The sequence below is a fragment of the Haliotis asinina genome, chromosome 15 (assembly GCF_037392515.1).
Source record: "Haliotis asinina isolate JCU_RB_2024 chromosome 15, JCU_Hal_asi_v2, whole genome shotgun sequence".
Lineage (NCBI taxonomy): Eukaryota > Metazoa > Mollusca > Gastropoda > Lepetellida > Haliotidae > Haliotis > Haliotis asinina.
Genome location: NC_090294.1, coordinates 8986722 through 8992683, shown reverse-complemented (window position 1 = coordinate 8992683; position 5962 = coordinate 8986722). Strand labels below are relative to the sequence as shown.

The window sequence follows — 5962 nt, the reverse complement described above, 5'->3', positions numbered from 1 at the left end:
TCGAGTCCCATCAAGGGCGACACATTTTCAGAAATGGTTGTGCGATTATGTTTTAGATTAATCTATCTCAGTGCCGCCTTAACATTTATGGTCTATAACAAAAACGAAACAAAAACAAAAATAAACTGCGTTATCTTCAAATTCGTTTCAAAACGTTTTCTGTGTAACGAAGTGAAAACGACGACTCGTTAATTACACACAAAATTCGGATCAGTTTCATTCGGATCATATACCAGCAGAGCAATAATTCTGTTACGTTGATCAATGAGTTTACATTATGCCTGTTTGACATGCAGTTTCGTCTTGGGCGCGCCCGAAACCTCATTCGTAACTACTCGTGTCATTCCGGCAAGTCGGATGGCGTCTTCTTGCTGGTCACGAAAAGTTACGAAAGCCCGAAACCTGTATTCGAGGCGCCCATTCGTAACAATACCTGTAAATTTACATTTACAACGTTTACAGAAAAAGTAAAACGTATAAAGGAGAGGGAAATAAAGTCGTTTTACATAACACCGTTCCGTGACATACAAGAAGACGGAATGACACGAGTAGTTACGAATGCGTGGCTCGGCGTCCCGGTCCTCCTATATTATCTGAGCTCCATATTTGTGCTTGTGGTTCAGTCACTTGGGTTTTCTTCCCAAGTAAAGTAGGTATATAACGTGAAATACATACATATACATATTATATTGTCCAAACCGCCGCTACTAACCCGCTCAAACCGGTAGTATCACATAGGGCAATGCTGGAAATAGATTTTAATTGGATCACACATCTGTCCCTATGTTTGAATCGTTGCAATAATTATAACCTTCTACCCGGTCACAGAATCAATGACTACTCATCGATTATCTGAAGAACGGTATATTGCCTGTCTCTAGAACTAAAACTCCATAAACACCGGGTATTTGTTTATAATTTACCCGTGACCTATATTCGAGTTCGCACTGGTCTTTTTAATGGTTAACACAGTACTCAACAATGCGCCAACTATATGACAGCAGTGACCAAATAAACAAAACAGAAACCGGTAATCTAGTGATACTGACGAAATCATGAGCATCGATTTTCGTTATTGGAATGATGACACGACCCTGAGACTCATCTGACGAGAAGCATTGGTTATTATAGAGAGTGACGTTAAAAAGAAAACTGCAATTTAGTATAAGGCTTCGTTTAATCAGGGTACTGAAAAGGCCACAGACCTATATAGTACAACACAAGTGTGTACAGTCACATAATATATGAAACATATTTTCTATTGTTGAATGATAAATGTACGTTGGCAGATTTTTAACAATTTGCATATTTCCTGCTTTCGACAGTAACTATAACATTTATATTCACTATGGTTTATACGGTAAAATGGACAGTCGGTATTTAACTCCTTCAAATATAACACATGACATCATGATACACGTTCAGGCCGGCCAGTGGCCAATCAGATGGCTGGGTTATAGAGTATATGTAATGTTAAACATAGGTAATGTTTGTAACAAAATCATCCCTACGTTCTCTTTTTTAACATCAATCAATGCAATTGTAAGGCAAAGGTAGGAGACGGAATTGACTTCTTATGAGCATGTAAAGATGACAGGTGCGATTTGTATTTCATTGTGAAATGCTGTCAATATATGGTATCATGAGAGTTACTTAAATTGATACATCATAGCATGATGTTAATTTTCCAAAAATCGACCTTGATGGGACTCGAACCCACAATCTTCGGCTCCGGAGGCCGACGCCTTATCCATTAGGCCACAAGGCCGCCTGAACGTTTCAGTGCCAATAACTCGACCAGTGATTGTTTATCGATTAACGTAACACCTCGGGACAACTTGTTGTTTCCGTGTTCTGATTGGCTCGACCAACTAGCGCTCTCACTTCACTGATCACGTCACCTTTTCGTTATTTAGGGTATCTGTGTTAGTGTGAGGTTATCATTCAAATTGCATTAAATGACGAGACTTTATAAATACTGTTAATCTGGTTTGGTTTGGATGCTGTCAGCAATATTCTAACTATATGGCAGCGCTCTGAATCTGATCACCCGCTTAGCTTTTTCTAAAGGAAATAATTGCCAAGAATAGAAGTGTGCCATTTTTTCATGCCACCCCATCCTCCTAACCCAAGTGAAGTTATCATAAATTTTAGCGACACCTCAGCCCCGCTTGTATTGTGAATTGTTTTTCATGAGCCCAACCTCCAACACTGGAAGGGGCGATGGGGTAGGCAAGTGGTTAAAGTATCCGCTCGTCACTCCGAAAACCCAGGTTCGATTTCCCACATGGGTACAACGCGTGAAGCCCATTTCTGGTCTTCCCCGCCGTGGTGTTACTGCTGATTATTGTTTAAAGCGACGTTTAGCACTCTTCCTCACTCACCCACTCACCATTCCAAACTACAGCTGGAATGATGATACGTAAAACAACTTTCGTTTTACAAAAATTGTAAATGTCTTACAGCATGTATCTCTCCTATGAGCTGTCTGGCGCGTCTATTTCCGTTTGGTGTCGTGTGATAGTCTTGTTTGATGTGCTAGGATCTCCAGACAGAGTTATGATGCAATATCTTACTCAAGCTGTAATCCCTGCTTCATTAACCGACATTCCTTGCACCGGAAGTGCCGCGGGCTCTAGGTGCTTTTCACATATAAAGTAACCGAATTACTCAAGTGTGGGCCCACGGTAATCTTTGTTCGAATTATTCACTTTTCTCTGCCATCTTCGGGATTCCCATGATGACATTTTCTGGGGACATTGCAGGAACTTGACAACAGACTGGTGACTAATTTCTGTGAAAAACTGCATCATGTTGATGAGCACCATGGTACTTCATTGATTTCGTGTTAGGTGTTACATCCAACTGGAACCGATGACCTGTCAACACATTACAACATACAGTGGAATCTGTCTAATCCGGACTCTGTGTAATCCGTTTTTCAGTCTGAGTCCCGGCAAATGTCTCCTTATTATCATCACAGCTTGCTTTAATATCTCAGTTACAGAATGCGGACTGAAATGACAGTCCCGACAATCAACTTGCTATGAGAACAATGCTTTGGAACCCAGACGTAATTGATTTACACAACGCTCTTCACATGGGTTAGTTGATTAATTAATTCTCTAAACACACACTGTGAATACATTCACTTGTTATATACGGAGTGAGTGGGCTTTGTTTTACGCCGCTTTAGCAATATTCCGGCAATATCACGGCTGGGGACACCAGGTATAAGCTTTACCCATTTTACCCATGTGGGGAATCGAACCTGGTCTTCAGCGTGACGCATACATGACACATTCAGCGGTTCCAAATACTGATTATACAATAAAGGATCACCTGGCCCCAATACAACTGGGGTCTTCTTGTTCTCCCAGTGACTTAGGGGGTTAACAGTTATGCTTGCTTGATTGTGCAAATACTGTTTATCCCTGTGATATATGGTCCGTCAAGGTGGAGGATTGGCTCACCTAATTAGCCTGCTGAGTGCAGTTCACCAGTGCACCGACAGACGAGCATTTTACACTCTTAATGAGTGAGTGAGTAAGAGTTTTTGGAGTTTGTCGTAATATTCCAGTGTAAAACGGCGAGAGGCACTATTAATGGGATTCACCCACTTTATGAAACTTGTGGATGATGTCGGTATCTTGCTTTCGCTCGTTAAATACCAAACCATTCACTCGTTTCATAAATATGGTGTTACATGGGACATAGTTTAGTATTCTCTATATATGACACCATTAGTTATAGGGGACTATCTCGCACCAGGGAACTGGGACCCTAAAGCAAAAGGTGCTGGGTGAGTGAGAATGGCCCATACAGCTGACCCAAAACAAAGAAGGAAGAGGCAGCGTGATCAATGAAGCGAGACCTGCAACCTGTTGCCTGAGCCAATTAGCAATGTCAGGTCAACTGCAATGTTACCATTGACTCTAAAGTGACGAGATACGTCATTCAATAAACAATCACTGGTCGAGGTATTGCAGTGATCGTCAGGCGGCCTTATGGCCTTATGGATAAGGCGTCGGCCTCCGGAGCCGAAGATTGTGGGTTCGAGTCCCATCAAGGTCGATTTTTGGAGAAATTGACTTGTCTATTTGAACATTGTGAGACTAATCAACTCGATCTTTGGCAAAGAAACTTAAAAACATCTACACCTTTCATCGGTGCTGCTTCCTTTACTATAAGATGGTACACTCAGAAAACAACACTTTATGTGGTACTTAAAACAGATAGTCCCCTACCTCAAAGTCACTTGTTTTGATCAATCGTGCCGTGTGCATATTTTTAAAGTGTGACTGAGTGAGTTTAGTTTTACACCAAGCTCAGCAATATTACAGCTATATGGCGGTGGTCTGTAAATAATCTAGTCTGGACCAGACGATCCAGTGATCAACAATATGAGCATCGATCTGCGCACTTGGGAACCAATGACATGTGCCAACCAAGTCAGCGAGCCTGACCACCCGATCCCGTTAGTCGCCTCTTACGACAAGCATAGTCGCTCTTTATGACACGCATGGGTTGCTGAAGGCCTGTTCTACCCCTGACCTTCACGGGTCTATTGTTAAAGAGATTAGATGATTTCTTTGAGTGGCAGTGTCGGAGTGTCAGATAGTGCAAACTTTGGGGATTAACAAACTACTTTGTTCTTATCGATTCTGTATCGAAACGTGGCATCACCTGAATAAAGACGTTGTTTATCCATAAGTTTGTCCTTATCATGATTGAATGAGTAAAATGTGCCAGGAATAACAGTGAAAAACAATAAAGCCATATTTCCTCCTGCAAGTGGATTGTCGGTGACTCTGAACCCTGGAAACCATCCAAATATACCACTGAACCGCGTTATCAGCAGTTCGAGACAAGCGGAGTGTTGATATCGCTTTAGAAAAAGGACAGAAGTGATGCTGTTCGAGTTATATGTATGCATAGTTCTCACTGGACCATTGCCACGGTTCTGAAAGTTGTACCTCACCCTGATTAAGGAGGATGTTTTCTTTCAATTCTTCTGTGATAAGTACACATGATCCATTCATCACCAACGAACCATCCCATCCCGATAATCTCTGAATCACAAATATACGTTTTCTTTGCTCACGGTAGCGATTTGTATGAGGGACTATTTTTCTCAGAACGACGTTAAGGTAGTGAATGGGTCGGTCATATTTATAGCAATAGGGTAATACGCTGGATAATGAAGAATGACTAAGCCTGTGGGCATGCGTGTATGTGACTTCTATAGATGCACCAATCTACATGCAATACTAACACTATCGCATCTTGCAGCTATGTATCCCTCAGTTCTAAACCCAGACAACTGATAAAAGAATGTTTGTGGATGATAAGCTTGTGGAGTTCATGAATCCTGTTGTCATATTCTTTGAGGAAACGAAGCCATGTAATAGCTGCGCAGTAAACAGGTCGTGTTTCCATGGTAACCTGACGTACTGACCGATTTCTTAAATTTAGTGCCAGCACGAAATTCACTGCATGTCTGTCTCTGCCCACCGTCCTGTTTCCATCCCCACGAGAAATCGATGCTGTTCAATATTCTGAATCCATATGTTTAAATTATTATCGGCGTTCAACCCAATATCAGAAAGTCTGTATGAAATGTAATCTGTCTCTCCCCATGCATGTTTACGCTAGTTAACAAACAACCCTTACTTGATATGTTATGTATTTTAAAACACAGATTAACCGTATTTTCAGACAGTATCGTGCTATAAATAATGTTTTAACGGTTGAAGCACTCTCTGTGAGGGGCGATACAGAGAATATTAATGCCACGGGTTGGCTGACGTGCAAGGGTAAAGTCCTCTTCAATGTCTCGCTCAATATCTTCAGTTACAGCTGTCACAACAGTTTACACACATATAAGTGTGATTATTGCAAGTTTCAGTTGGCCGAGTAATACTGAAGACATAAGTAGCGCTATGTGTTAGTTGTGAGATGT

The 5962-nt window shown here is 41.4% G+C and overlaps 2 non-coding genes across 2 annotated transcripts; one reads left to right on the top strand and one right to left on the bottom strand.

Moving 5' to 3' along the window:
• Positions 1–1695: 1695 nt before the first annotated feature.
• Trnar-ccg (transfer RNA arginine (anticodon CCG)) lies at positions 1696–1768 on the bottom strand. The gene has a single exon. It is a non-coding gene; the product is annotated as a tRNA-Arg (tRNA).
• A 2233-nt stretch (positions 1769–4001) lies between these two features.
• Trnar-ccg (transfer RNA arginine (anticodon CCG)) lies at positions 4002–4074 on the top strand. The gene has a single exon. It is a non-coding gene; the product is annotated as a tRNA-Arg (tRNA).
• Positions 4075–5962: the final 1888 nt, after the last annotated feature.